The sequence below is a fragment of the Oncorhynchus nerka genome, unplaced genomic scaffold (genome assembly GCF_034236695.1).
Source record: "Oncorhynchus nerka isolate Pitt River unplaced genomic scaffold, Oner_Uvic_2.0 unplaced_scaffold_1011, whole genome shotgun sequence".
Taxonomy (NCBI): Eukaryota; Metazoa; Chordata; class Actinopteri; order Salmoniformes; family Salmonidae; genus Oncorhynchus; species Oncorhynchus nerka.
The window spans coordinates 38,347-54,036 of record NW_027040287.1 but is presented as its reverse complement, the minus strand read 5'-3'; positions in this window follow the sequence as shown (position 1 = coordinate 54,036).

The window sequence follows — 15,690 nt, the reverse complement described above, 5'->3', positions numbered from 1 at the left end:
GACTCCTATCTCTTTATTAAACCCTCATGTCTCCATGTCTCCTATCTCTTTATTAAACCCTCATGTCTCCTATCTCTTTATTAAACCCTCATGTCTCCAATCTCTTGATTAAACCCTCATGTCTCCAATCTCTTTATTAAACCCTCATGTCTCCATGTCTCCTATCTCTTTATTAAACCCTCATGTCTCCAATCTCTTTATTAAACCCTCATGTCTCCATCTGTCCTATCTCTTTATTAAACCCTCATGTCTCCATGTGTCCTATCTCTTTATTAAACCCTCATGTCTCCAATCTCTTTATTAAACCCTCATGTCTCCAATCTCTTTATTAAACCCTCATGTCTCCATGTCTCCTATCTCTTTATTAAACCCTCATGTCTCCTATCTCTTTATTAAACCCTCATGTCTCCTATATCTTTATTAAACCCTCATGTCTCCATGTCTCCTATCTCTTTATTAAACCCTCATGTCTCCTATCTCTTTATTAAACCCTCATGTCTCCAATCTCTTTATTAAACCCTCATGACTCCTATCTCTTTATTAAACCCTCATGTCTCTCTCTTTATTAAACCCTCATGTCTCCTATCTCTTTATTAAACCCTCATGTCTCCTATCTCTTTATTAAACCCTCATGTCTCCATGTCTCTTTATTAAACCCTCATGTCTCCTATCTCTTTATTAAACCCTCATGTCTCTCTCTTTATTAAACCCTCATGTCTCCTATCTCTTTATTAAACCCTCATGTCTCCTATCTCTTTATTAAACCCTCATGTCTCCATTCTCTTTATTAAACCCTCATGACTCCTATCTCTTTATTAAACCCTCATGTCTCCATGTCTCCTATCTCTTTATTAAACCCTCATGTCTCCATGTCTCCTATCTCTTTATTAAACCCTCATGTCTCCTATCTCTTTATTAAACCCTCATGACTCCTATCTCTTTATTAAACCCTCATGTCTCCAATCTCTTTATTAAACCCTCATGTCTCCTATCTCTTTATTAAACCCTCATGACTCCTATCTCTTTATTAAACCCTCATGTCTCCAATCTCTTTATTAAACCCTCATGTCTCCTATCTCTTTATTAAACCCTCATGACTCCTATATCTTTATTAAACCCTCATGTCTTCATGTCTCCTATCTCTTTATTAAACCCTCATGTCTCCTATCTCTTTATTAAACCCTCATGTCTCCTATCTCTTTATTAAACCCTCATGTCTCCAATCTCTTTATTAAACCCTCATGTCTCCTATCTCTTTATTAAACCCTCATGTCTCCTATCTCTTTATTAAACCCTCATGTCTCCATGTCTCCTATCTCTTTATTAAACCCTCATGTCTCCATGTCTCCTATCTCTTTATTAAACCCTCATGTCTCCTATCTCTTTATTAAACCCTCATGTCTCCTATCTCTTTATTAAACCCTCATGTCTCCTATCTCTTTATTAAACCCTCATGTCTCCATGTCTCCTATCTCTTTATTAAACCCTCATGTCTCCATGTCTCCTATCTCTTTATTAAACCCTCATGTCTCCTATCTCTTTATTAAACCCTCATGTCTCCTATCTCTTTATTAAACCCTCATGTCTCCAATCTCTTTATTAAACCCTCATGTCTCCATGTCTCCTATCTCTTTATTAAACCCTCATTTCTCCATGTCTCCTATCTCTTTATTAAACCCTCATGTGTCCATGTCTCCATGTCTCCTATCTATTTATTAAAACCTCATGTCTCCATGTCTCCACTCTCTTTATTAAACCCTCATTTCTCCATGTCTCCTATCTCTTTATTAAACCCTCATGTCTCCTATCTCTTTATTAAACCCTCATGTCTCCTATCTCTTTATTAAACCCTCATGTCTCCTATCTCTTTATTAAACCCTCATGTCTCCTATCTCTTTATTAAACCCTCATGTCTCCATGTCTCCTATCTCTTTATTAAACCCTCATGTCTCCATGTCTCCTATCTCTTTATTAAACCCTCATGTCTCCTATCTCTTTATTAAACCCTCATGTCTCCTATCTCTTTATTAAACCCTCATGTCTCCAATCTCTTTATTAAACTCTCATGTCTCCAATCTCTTTATTAAACCCTCATGTCTCCTATCTCTTTATTAAACCCTCATGTCTCCAATCTCTTTATTAAACCCTCATGTCTCCATGTCTCCTATCTCTTTATTAAACCCTCATTTCTCCATGTCTCCTATCTCTTTATTAAACCCTCATGTGTCCATGTCTCCTATCTCTTTATTAAACCCTCATGTCTCCATGTCTCCTATCTCTTTATTAAACCCTCATGTCTCCTATCTCTTTATTAAACCCTCATGTCTCCTATCTCTTTATTAAACCCTCATGTCTCCAATCTCTTTATTAAACTCTCATGTCTCCAATCTCTTTATTAAACCCTCATGTCTCCTATCTCTTTATTAAACCCTCATGTCTCCAATCTCTTTATTAAACCCTCATGTCTCCATGTCTCCTATCTCTTTATTAAACCCTCATTTCTCCATGTCTCCTATCTCTTTATTAAACCCTCATGTGTCCATGTCTCCATGTCTCCTATCTATTTATTAAAACCTCATGTCTCCATGTCTCCACTCTCTTTATTAAACCCTCATTTCTCCATGTCTCCTCTCTTTATTAAAACCTCATGTCTCCTATTTCTTTATTAAACCCTCATGTCTCCAATCTCTTTATTAAACCCAGAGCATCCCAAACATGCTCAATAGGTGACATGTCTGGTGAGTATGGGGGAACTGGAACACGCTGTCCTACACGTCGATCCAGAGCATCCCAAACATGCTCAATAGGTGACATGTCTGGTGAGTATGGGGGAACTGGAACACGCTGTCCTACACGTCGATCCAGAGCATCCCAAACATGCTCAATAGGTGACATGTCTGGTGAGTATGGGGGAACTGGAACACACTGTCCTACACGTCGATCCAGAGCATCCCAAACATGCTCAATAGGTGACATGTCTGGTGAGTATGGGGGAACTGGAACACGCTGTCCTACACGTCGATCCAGAGCATCTCAAACATGCTCAATAGGTGACATGTCTGGTGAGTATGGGGGAACTGGAACACACTGTCCTACACGTCGATCCAGAGCATCCCAAACATGCTCAATAGGTGACATGTCTGGTGAGTATGGAGGAACTGGAACACGCTGTCCTACACGTCGATCCAGAGCATCCCAAACATGCTCAATAGGTGACATGTCTGGTGAGTATGGAGGAACTGGAACACGCTGTCCTACACGTCGATCCAGAGCATCCCAAACATGCTCAATAGGTGACATGTCTGGTGAGTATGGGGGAACTGGAACACGCTGTCCTACACGTCGATCCAGAGCATCCCAAACATGCTCAATAGGTGACATGTCTGGTGAGTATGGGGGAACTGGAACACGCTGTCCTACACGTCCATCCAGAGCATCTCAAACATGCTCAATAGGTGACATGTCTGGTGAGTATGGGGGAACTGGAACACGCTGTCCTACACGTCGATCCAGAGCATCCCAAACATGCTCAATAGGTGACATGTCTGGTGAGTATGGGGGAACTGGAACACGCTGTCCTACACGTCGATCCAGAGCATCCCAAACATGCTCAATAGGTGACATGTCTGGTGAGTATGGGGGAACTGGAACACGCTGTCCTACACGTCGATCCAGAGCATCCCAAACATGCTCAATAGGTGACATGTCTGGTGAGTATGGGGGAACTGGAACACGCTGTCCTACACGTCGATCCAGAGCATCCCAAACAGGCTCAATAGGAAGTAGAGCATATTCATCTTCCAGGAATTGTGTCCAGATCCTTGCAACATGGGGACAAGGAGGATGAAAGGCACGTGAACAGGCCTCGGGATCTCAACATTTTTTATTATTTTTATTTCATTGAACAAAAGTCAGTTAAGAACAAATTCTTATTTATAATGACGGCACGACACCGGGCAAAAACCTGACAACGTGCTCCGCCCTTATGGGACTTCCAATCACGGCCGGTTGTGATACAGCCTGGATTCGAACCTGGGTGTCTGTAGTGACGCCTCTAGTACTGAGATGCAGTGCCTTAGACCACTGTGGCACTCGGTAGCCGAGTGCTGCAGAGATGGTTGTCCTTCTGGTTGGTTCTCCCATCTCCACAGAGGAACTCGAGAGCTCTGTCATCTGGTTCTTAGTCACCTCCCTGACCAAAGCCCTTCTCCATCGATTGCTCAGTTTGGCCGGGCGGCCAACTCTAGTAAGAGTCTTGGTGGTTCCAAACTTCTTCCATTTAAGAATGATGGAGGCCTCTGTGTTCTTGGGGACCTTCAATGCTTCAGAATGATGGAGGCCACTGTGTTCTTGGGGACCTTCAATGCTTCAGAATGATGGAGGCCACTGTGTTCTTGGGGACCTTCAATGCTTCAGAATGATGGAGGGCACTGTGTTCTTGGGGACCTTCAATGCTGCAGAATGATGGAGGGCACTGTGTTCTTGGGGACCTTCAATACTGCAGAATGATGGAGGGCACTGTGTTCTTGGGGACCTTCAATACTGCAGAAATCTTTTGGTCCCCTTCCCCAGATCTGTGCCTCGACACAATCCTGTCTCGGAGCTCTACGAATAATTCCTTCAACCTCATGCCTCTGACATGCACTGTCAACTGTGGGACCTTATATTGACAGGTGTGTGTCTTTCTAAATCATGTCCAACCAATTGAATTTATTACCGGTGGACTCCAATCAAGTTGTAGGAAACATCTCAAGGATGACCAATGGAAACAGGATGCACCTGAGCTCAATTTCGAGTCTCATAGCAAAGGGTCTGAATACTTATGTAAGGAAGCTTTTTCTGTTAAAATGTTTTACCAAATTTGCTAAATGTTCTAAAGCCTTGTTTTCTCTTTGTCATTACGGGGTATTGTGATGTCATTATGGGGCATTGTGACGTCGTTATGGAGTGTTGTGATGTCATTACGGGGTATTGTGATGTCATTATGGGGTATTGTGATGTCATTACGGGGTATTGTGATGTCGTTATGGAGTATTGTGATGTCATTACGGGGTATTGTGATGTCATTATGGGGTATTGTGATGTCGTTACGGGGTATTGTGACGTCGTTATGGAGTATTGTGATGTCATTATGGGGTATTGTGATGTCGTTATGGAGTATTGTGATGTCATTATGGGGTATTGTGACGTCGTTATGGAGTATTGTGATGTCATTATGGGGTATTGTGACGTCGTTATGGAGTATTGTGATGTCATTATGGGGTATTGTGATGTCGTTATGGAGTGTTGTGATGTCATTATGGGGTATTGTGATGTCATTATGGGGTATTGTGATGTCATTATGGGGTATTGCGATGTCATTACGGGGTATTGCGATGTCATTACGGGGTATTGCGATGTCATTACGGGGTATTGCGATGTCATTACGGGGTATTGTGATGTCATTACGGGGTATTGTGATGTCATTATGGGGTATTGTGACGTCGTTATGGGGTATTGTGACGTCGTTATGGGGTGTTGTGACGGGGTATTGTGATGTCATTATGGGGTATTGTGATGTCATTACGGGGTATTGTGATGTCATTACGGGGTATTGTGATGTCATTATGGGGTATTGTGATGTCATTACGGGGTATTGTGATGTCATTATGGGGTATTGTGATGTCATTACGGGGTATTGTGATGTCATTATGGGGTATTGTGACGTCGTTATGGGGTGTTGTGATGTCATTACGGGGTATTGTGACGTCGTTATGGGGTGTTGTGATGTCATTATGGGGTATTGTGATGTCATTATGGGGTATTGTGACGGGGTATTGTGATGTCATTATGGGGTATTGTGATGTCATTACGGGGTATTGTGATGTCATTACGGGGTATTCTGATGTCGTTATGGGGTATTGTGACGTCGTTATGGGGTATTGTGACGTCGTTATGGGGTGTTGTGATGTCATTACGGGGTATTGTGACGTCGTTATGGGGTGTTGTGATGTCATTACGGGGTATTGTGATGTCATTATGGGGTATTGTGACGTCGTTATGGGGTGTTGTGATGTCATTACGGGGTATTGTGACGTCGTTATGGGGTGTTGTGATGTCATTACGGGGTATTGTGATGTCATTATGGGGTATTGTGATGTCATTATGGGGTATTGTGACGGGTATTGTGATGTCATTATGGGGTATTGTGATGTCATTACGGGGTATTGTGATGTCATTATGGGGTATTGTGATGTCATTACGGGGTATTGTGATGTCATTATGGGGTATTGTGATGTCGTTACGGGGTATTGTGACGTCGTTATGGAGTATTGTGATGTCATTATGGGGTATTGTGATGTCGTTATGGAGTATTGTGATGTCATTATGGGGTATTGTGATGTCGTTATGGAGTATTGTGATGTCATTATGGGGTATTGTGACGTCGTTATGGAGTATTGTGATGTCATTATGGGGTATTGTGATGTCGTTATGGAGTGTTGTGATGTCATTATGGGGTATTGTGATGTCATTATGGGGTATTGTGATGTCATTATGGGGTATTGCGATGTCATTACGGGGTATTGCGATGTCATTACGGGGTATTGCGATGTCATTACGGGGTATTGTGATGTCATTACGGGGTATTGTGATGTCATTATGGGGTATTGTGACGTCGTTATGGGGTATTGTGACGTCGTTATGGGGTGTTGTGACGGGGTATTGTGATGTCATTATGGGGTATTGTGATGTCATTACGGGGTATTGTGATGTCATTACGGGGTATTGTGATGTCATTATGGGGTATTGTGATGTCATTACGGGGTATTGTGATGTCATTATGGGGTATTGTGATGTCATTACGGGGTATTGTGATGTCATTATGGGGTATTGTGACGTCGTTATGGGGTGTTGTGATGTCATTACGGGGTATTGTGACGTCGTTATGGGGTGTTGTGATGTCATTATGGGGTATTGTGATGTCATTATGGGGTATTGTGACGGGGTATTGTGATGTCATTATGGGGTATTGTGATGTCATTACGGGGTATTGTGATGTCATTACGGGGTATTCTGATGTCGTTATGGGGTATTGTGACGTCGTTATGGGGTGTTGTGATGTCATTACGGGGTATTGTGACGTCGTTATGGGGTGTTGTGATGTCATTACGGGGTATTGTGATGTCATTATGGGGTATTGTGACGTCGTTATGGGGTGTTGTGATGTCATTACGGGGTATTGTGACGTCGTTATGGGGTGTTGTGATGTCATTACGGGGTATTGTGATGTCATTATGGGGTATTGTGATGTCATTATGGGGTATTGTGACGGGGTATTGTGATGTCATTATGGGGTATTGTGATGTCATTACGGGGTATTGTGATGTCATTATGGGGTATTGTGATGTCATTACGGGGTATTGTGATGTCATTATGGGGTATTGTGATGTCATTATGGGGTATTATGATGTCATTACGGGGTATTGTGATGTCATTATGGGGTATTGTGATGTCGTTATGGGGTATTGTGGTGTCATTATGGGGTGTTCTGATGTCATTATGGGGTATTGTGATGTCATTACGGGGTATTGTGATGTCATTACGGGGTATTCTGATGTCGTTATGGGGTATTGTGACGTCATTACGGGGTATTGTGATGTCATTATGGGGTATTGTGACGTCGTTATGGGGTATTGTGACGTCGTTATGGGGTATTGTGTGTAGATTGATGAGGATTTTTATTTATTTAATACATTTTAGAATAAGGCTGTAACGTAACAAAATGTGGAAAAAGTCAAGGGGTCTGAATACTTTCCGAAGGCTCTGTACATGTACAAATGACCTCGACTAACCTTTACCCCCGCACATTGACTCAGTACCGGTAACCCCAGTACACAGGGCTCCCGGGTGGTACTGTGGTCTAAGACACTGCATCTCACTGCAGTGATGCTTCTTGGTCTGAACTACCTGGTTCAGATCCAGGCTGTATCACATCTGGCCGGGAGTCCCACAGGGCGGCCCACAATTGGCCGTCATTATAAATAAGAATTTGTTCTTAACTGACTTGCCTGGTTAAATAAATATAGCCTCATTACTACCTGGTACCGGTAGCTCCTGAATATAACCTTGTTATTGTGTTGTTGCTCTTTAATTACATTATTTTTTTACCTTAGTTTATATTTTCTTAAAACTGCATTGTAAGTAAAGCGTTTCACGGTAAGGTCTACACCAGCTGTATTCAGCATGTGACAAATAAAAGGAGTTTTAATCTGTATTCCCAGTCATGTTAAATCCATAGATCAGGGCCTAATGAAACATGAGTTTTAATCTGTATTCCCAGTCATGTTAAATCCATAGATCAGGGACTAATGAAACATGAGTTTTAATCTGTATTCCCAGTCATGTTAAATCCATAGATTAAGTACAAATGAAACATGAGTTTTAATCTGTATTCCCAGTCATGTTAAATCCATAGATAAGGGCCTAATGAAACATGAGTTTTAATCTGTATTCCCAGTCATGTTAAATCCATAGATCAGGGCCTAATGAAACATGAGTTTTAATCTGTATTCCCAGTCATGTTAAATCCATAGATCAGGGCCTAATGAAACATGAGTTTTAATCTGTATTCCCAGTCATGTCATGTTAAATCCATAGATCAGGGACTAATGAAACATGAGTTTTAATCTGTATTCCCAGTCATGTTAAATCCATAGATCAGGGCCTAATGAAACATGAGTTTTAATCTGTATTCCCAGTCATGTTAAATCCATAGATCAGGGACTAATGAAACATGAGTTTTAATCTGTATTCCCAGTCATGTTAAATCCATAGATCAGGGCCTAATGAAACATGAGTTTTAATCTGTATTCCCAGTCATGTTAAATCCATAGATCAGGGACTAATGAAACATGAGTTTTAATCTGTATTCCCAGTCATGTCATGTTAAATCCATAGATAAGGGCCTAATGAAACATGAGTTTTAATCTGTATTCCCAGTCATGTCATGTTAAATCCATAGATCAGGGCCTACTGAAACATGAGTTTTAATCTGTATTCCCAGTCATGTCATGTTAAATCCATAGATAAGGGACTAATGAAACATGAGTTTTAATCTGTATTCCCAGTCATGTTAAATCCATAGATTAAGTACAAATGAAACATGAGTTTTAATCTGTATTCCAAGTCATGTTAAATCCATAGATCAGGGCCTAATGAAACATGAGTTTTAATCTGTATTCCCAGTCATGTCATGTTAAATCCATAGATCAGGAACTAATGAAACATGAGTTTTAATCTGTATTCCCAGTCATGTTAAATCCATAGATCAGGGCCTAATGAAACATGAGTTTTAATCTGTATTCCCAGTCATGTTAAATCCATAGATAAGGGCCTAATGAAACATGAGTTTTAATCTGTATTCCCAGTCATGTCATGTTAAATCCATAGATAAGGGACTAATGAAACATGAGTTTTAATCTGTATTCCCAGTCATGTTAAATCCATAGATCAGGGCCTAATGAAACATGAGTTTTAATCTGTATTCCCAGTCATGTTAAATCCATAGATCAGGGCCTAATGAAACATGAGTTTTAATCTGTATTCCCAGTCATGTCATGTTAAATCCATAGATAAGGGACTAATGAAACATGAGTTTTAATCTGTATTCCCAGTCATGTTAAATCCATAGATCAGGGCCTAATGAAACATGAGTTTTAATCTGTATTCCCAGTCATGTTAAATCCATAGATCAGGGCCTAATGAAACATGAGTTTTAATCTGTATTCCCAGTCATGTTAAATCCATAGATCAGGGCCTAATGAAACATGAGTTTTAATCTGTATTCCCAGTCATGTTAAATCCATAGATCAGGGCCTAATGAAACATGAGTTTTAATCTGTATTCCCAGTCATGTCATGTTAAATCCATAGATCAGGGACTAATGAAACATGAGTTTTAATCTGTATTCCCAGTCATGTTAAATCCATAGATCAGGGCCTAATGAAACATGAGTTTTAATCTGTATTCCCAGTCATGTTAAATCCATAGATAAGGGACTAATGAAACATGAGTTTTAACCTGTATTCCCAGTCATGTTAAATCCATAGATAAGGGCCTAATGAAACATGAGTTTTAATCTGTATTCCAAGTCATGTTAAATCCATAGATCAGGGCCTAATGAAACATGAGTTTTAATCTGTATTCCCAGTCATGTTAAATCCATAGATCAGGGCCTAATGAAACATGAGTTTTAATCTGTATTCCCAGTCATGTTAAATCCATAGATCAGGGACTAATGAAACATGAGTTTTAATCTGTATTCCCAGTCATGTCATGTTAAATCCATAGATCAGGGACTAATGAAACATGAGTTTTAATCTGTATTGCCAGTCATGTTAAATCCATAGATAAGGGCCTAATGAAACATGAGTTTTAATCTGTATTCCCAGTCATGTTAAATCCATAGATTAAGTACAAATGAAACATGAGTTTTAATCTGTATTCCCAGTCATGTTAAATCCATAGATCAGGGACTAATGAAACATGAGTTTTAATCTGTATTCCCAGTCATGTTAAATCCATAGATCAGGGCCTAATGAAACATGAGTTTTAATCTGTATTCCCAGTCATGTTAAATCCATAGATCAGGGCCTAATGAAACATGAGTTTTAATCTGTATTCCCAGTCATGTTAAATCCATAGATCAGGGCCTAATGAAACATGAGTTTTAATCTGTATTGCCAGTCATGTCATGTTAAATCCATAGATCAGGGCCTAATGAAACATGAGTTTTAATCTGTATTCCCAGTCATGTTAAATCCATAGATAAGGGCCTAATGAAACATGAGTTTTAATCTGTATTCCCAGTCATGTCATGTTAAATCCATAGATCAGGGACTAATGAAACATGAGTTTTAATCTGTATTCCCAGTCATGTTAAATCCATAGATAAGGGACTAATGAAACATGAGTTTTAATCTGTATTCCCAGTCATGTCATGTTAAATCCATAGATCAGGGCCTAATGAAACATGAGTTTTAATCTGTATTCCCAGTCATGTTAAATCCATAGATCGGGGCCTAATGAAACATGAGTTTTAATCTGTATTCCCAGTCATGTTAAATCCATAGATTAAGTACAAATGAAACATGAGTTTTAATCTGTATTCCCAGTCATGTTAAATCCATAGATAAGGGACTAATGAAACATGAGTTTTAATCTGTATTCCCAGTCATGTCATGTTAAATCCATAGATCAGGGCCTAATGAAACATGAGTTTTAATCTGTATTCCCAGTCATGTTAAATCCATAGATCAGGGCCTAATGAAACATGAGTTTTAATCTGTATTACCAGTCATGTTAAATCCATAGATAAGGGACTAATGAAACATGAGTTTTAATCTGTATTCCCAGTCATGTTAAATCCATAGATCAGGGCCTAATGAAACATGAGTTTTAATCTGTATTCCCAGTCATGTTAAATCCATAGATCAGGGCCTAATGAAACATGAGTTTTAATCTGTATTCCCAGTCATGTTAAATCCATAGATCAGGGCCTAATGAAACATGAGTTTTAATCTGTATTCCCAGTCATGTTAAATCCATAGATCAGGGCCTAATGAAACATGAGTTTTAATCTGTATTCCCAGTCATGTTAAATCCATAGATCAGGGCCTAATGAAACATGAGTTTTAATCTGTATTCCCAGTCATGTTAAATCCATAGATCAGGGCCTAATGAAACATGAGTTTTAATCTGTATTCCCAGTCATGTTAAATCCATAGATAAGGGCCTAATGAAACATGAGTTTTAATCTGTATTCCCAGTCATGTCATGTTAAATCCATAGATCAGGGCCTAATGAAACATGAGTTTTAATCTGTATTCCCAGTCATGTCATGTTAAATCCATAGATCAGGGCCTAATGAAACATGAGTTTTAATCTGTATTCCCAGTCATGTTAAATCCATAGATCAGGGCCTAATGAAACATGAGTTTTAATCTGTATTCCCAGTCATGTCATGTTAAATCCATAGATAAGGGCCTAATGAAACATGAGTTTTAATCTGTATTCCCAGTCATGTCATGTTAAATCCATAGATCAGGGACTAATGAAACATGAGTTTTAATCTGTATTCCCAGTCATGTTAAATCCATAGATAAGGGACTAATGAAACATGAGTTTTAATCTGTATTGCCAGTCATGTTAAATCCATAGATAAGGGACTAATGAAACATGAGTTTTAATCTGTATTCCCAGTCATGTTAAATCCATAGATCAGGGCCTAATGAAACATGAGTTTTAATCTGTATTCCCAGTCATTTAAATCTGATAGGGCCTAATGAAACATGAGTTTTAATCTGTATTGCCAGTCATGTTAAATCCATAGATCAGGGCCTAATGAAACATGAGTTTTAATCTGTATTCCCAGTCATGTTAAATCCATAGATAAGGGACTAATGAAACATGAGTTTTAATCTGTATTCCCAGTCATGTCATGTTAAATCCATAGATCAGGGCCTAATGAAACATGAGTTTTAATCTGTATTCCCAGTCATGTCATGTTAAATCCATAGATCAGGGCCTAATGAAACATGAGTTTTAATCTGTATTCCCAGTCATGTTAAATCCATAGATCAGGGACTAATGAAACATGAGTTTTAATCTGTATTCCCAGTCATGTCATGTTAAATCCATAGATCAGGGCCTAATGAAACATGAGTTTTAATCTGTATTCCCAGTCATGTCATGTTAAATCCATAGATCAGGGCCTAATGAAACATGAGTTTTAATCTGTATTCCCAGTCATGTCATGTTAAATCCATAGATAAGGGTCTAATGAAACATGAGTTTTAATCTGTATTCCCAGTCATGTCATGTTAAATCCATAGATCAGGGCCTAATGAAACATGAGTTTTAATCTGTATTCCCAGTCATGTCATGTTAAATCCATAGATCAGGGACTAATGAAACATGAGTTTTAATCTGTATTCCCAGTCATGTTAAATCCATAGATCAGGGCCTAATGAAACATGAGTTTTAATCTGTATTCCCAGTCATGTCATGTTAAATCCATAGATCAGGGACTAATGAAACATGAGTTTTAATCTGTATTCCCAGTCATGTTAAATCCATAGATCAGGGCCTAATGAAACATGAGTTTTAATCTGTATTCCCAGTCATGTCATGTTAAATCCATAGATAAGGGACTAATGAAACATGAGTTTTAATCTGTATTCCCAGTCATGTCATGTTAAATCCATAGATCAGGGACTAATGAAACATGAGTTTTAATCTGTATTCCCAGTCATGTTAAATCCATAGATCAGGGACTAATGAAACATGAGTTTTAATCTGTATTCCCAGTCATGTCATGTTAAATCCATAGATAAGGGCCTAATGAAACATGAGTTTTAATCTGTATTCCCAGTCATGTTAAATCCATAGATCAGGGCCTAATGAAACATGAGTTTTAATCTGTATTCCCAGTCATGTTAAATCCATAGATCAGGGCCTAATGAAACATGAGTTTTAATCTGTATTCCCAGTCATGTTAAATCCATAGATCAGGGCCTAATGAAACATGAGTTTTAATCTGTATTCCCAGTCATGTTAAATCCATAGATCAGGGCCTAATGAAACATGAGTTTTAATCTGTATTCCCAGTCATGTTAAATCCATAGATAAGGGCCTAATGAAACATGAGTTTTAATCTGTATTGCCAGTCATGTTAAATCCATAGATCAGGGCCTAATGAAACATGAGTTTTAATCTGTATTGCCAGTCATGTCATGTTAAATCCATAGATAAGGGACTAATGAAACATGAGTTTTAATCTGTATTGCCAGTCATGTTAAATCCATAGATCAGGGCCTAATGAAACATGAGTTTTAATCTGTATTCCCAGTCATGTTAAATCCATAGATCAGGGCCTAATGAAACATGAGTTTTAATCTGTATTGCCAGTCATGTTAAATCCATAGATCAGGGCCTAATGAAACATGAGTTTTAATCTGTATTGCCAGTCATGTTAAATCCATAGATAAGGGCCTAATGAAACATGAGTTTTAATCTGTATTCCCAGTCATGTTAAATCCATAGATAAGGGACTAATGAAACATGAGTTTTAATCTGTATTCCCAGTCATGTCATGTTAAATCCATAGATCAGGGCCTAATGAAACATGAGTTTTAATCTGTATTCCCAGTCATGTCATGTTAAATCCATAGATCAGGGCCTAATGAAAAATGAGTTTTAATCTGTATTCCCAGTCATGTCATGTTAAATCCATAGATCAGGGCCTAATGAAACATGAGTTTTAATCTGTATTCCCAGTCATGTCATGTTAAATCCATAGATAAGGGCCTAATGAAACATGAGTTTTAATCTGTATTCCCAGTCATGTTAAATCCATAGATAAGGGCCTAATGAAACATGAGTTTTAATCTGTATTGCCAGTCATGTCATGTTAAATCCATAGATAAGGGACTAATGAAACATGAGTTTTAATCTGTATTGCCAGTCATGTTAAATCCATAGATCAGGGCCTAATGAAACATGAGTTTTAATCTGTATTCCCAGTCATGTTAAATCCATAGATCAGGGCCTAATGAAACATGAGTTTTAATCTGTATTGCCAGTCATGTTAAATCCATAGATCAGGGACTAATGAAACATGAGTTTTAATCTGTATTCCCAGTCATGTTAAATCCATAGATCAGGGCCTAATGAAACATGAGTTTTAATCTGTATTGCCAGTCATGTTAAATCCATAGATAAGGGCCTAATGAAACATGAGTTTTAATCTGTATTCCCAGTCATGTTAAATCCATAGATAAGGGACTAATGAAACATGAGTTTTAATCTGTATTCCCAGTCATGTTAAATCCATAGATCAGGGACTAATGAAACATGAGTTTTAATCTGTATTCCCAGTCATGTTAAATCCATAGATAAGGGCCTAATGAAACATGAGTTTTAATCTGTATTCCCAGTCATGTCATGTTAAATCCATAGATCAGGGCCTAATGAAACATGAGTTTTAATCTGTATTCCCAGTCATGTCATGTTAAATCCATAGATCAGGGCCTAATGAAACATGAGTTTTAATCTGTATTCCCAGTCATGTTAAATCCATAGATAAGGGACTAATGAAACATGAGTTTTAATCTGTATTCCCAGTCATGTTAAATCCATAGATAAGGGCCTAATGAAACATGAGTTTTAATCTGTATTACCAGTCATGTTAAATCCATAGATCAGGGCCTAATGAAACATGAGTTTTAATCTGTATTCCCAGTCATGTCATGTTAAATCCATAGATCAGGGACTAATGAAACATGAGTTTTAATCTGTATTCCCAGTCATGTTAAATCCATAGATAAGGGACTAATGAAACATGAGTTTTAATCTGTATTCCCAGTCATGTCATGTTAAATCCATAGATCAGGGCCTAATGAAACATGAGTTTTAATCTGTATTCCCAGTCATGTTAAATCCATAGATAAGGGCCTAATGAAACATGAGTTTTAATCTGTATTGCCAGTCATGTTAAATCCATAGATAAGGGCCTAATGAAACATGAGTTTTAATCTGTATTCCCAGTCATGTTAAATCCATAGATAAGGGACTAATGAAACATGAGTTTTAATCTGTATTCCCAGTCATGTTAAATCCATAGATCAGGGACTAATGAAACATGAGTTTTAA